An 882-nucleotide genomic window follows, 5' to 3' on the forward strand; every position below is an offset into this window, starting at 1 on the left:
TGGAAAAAATATCTCTTTGTGTGATTTGCCCAGTTTACATTGTTTCATTTTCTACTGTTAAGTTTTCAGAGTTCTTCATATATTCTAGATACTAGCACTTTTGAAAAGATTTGCCAGGCATAATCAAAAGATTATCTCACTGGAGGTCCTGCCAGTTTTCTGGATGTCTGTGCCCTTGGGGTATGAAAAAGTATGTGGAAATCCTATTCTGAAGGACCATCTGTCTAAGCAAGGGAAAAAAAAAGAAATAATCTTTTTTTGTGTGTGAAAATACTGTACAGAGGGGTTATAATTACATGGGCAAGATGAGTACATTTCTTTTCAAACATTGTTGCCTCCTCCTTTGTTTCCCCTTCCCATCCTTCCCCACCCCTCCTACCCAATCCTCTGCTCCCTCCCTGACCAAAGTTGTAAAGTTTCTTTTTTGACATAAAGACTTGTACATCTCATTGTTGCAACAGGTCCACCTGTATCCCTATTTAAACGTTTGTTTTTTTCCCTTCTCCTCCACAAATTATACTGACATCAAATACAGTGAAAGCAGGGGTTATACCGTGGGGGAGGGACATACAAAGCAACATATAAATATGTTAGAAATAGGGGCTGGGAAGGTGGCTCAGTGGTAGAGTCTTTGCCTTGCATGCATGAAGCCCTGGTTCGATTCCTCAGCACCACATAAGCAAAAAGAAAAAAAAATATGTTAGAAACAATCGCATGAAAGAAAAAAAAACATTTGAATACTTATCTTGGGGTTCATTTCCCTAACATCAACTTATCTGACTGTTTCTGCTTGACTCAGACATATACTAGTTATTGCAAATAAGGGAAACCATGGGACCTATGTTTCTTTGGGCCTGGCTTACTTCACTTAATATGATTTTT

This window comes from Dipodomys ordii, unplaced genomic scaffold (genome assembly GCF_000151885.1).
Source record: "Dipodomys ordii isolate 6190 unplaced genomic scaffold, Dord_2.0 Scaffold30, whole genome shotgun sequence".
Taxonomy (NCBI): domain Eukaryota; kingdom Metazoa; phylum Chordata; class Mammalia; order Rodentia; family Heteromyidae; genus Dipodomys; species Dipodomys ordii.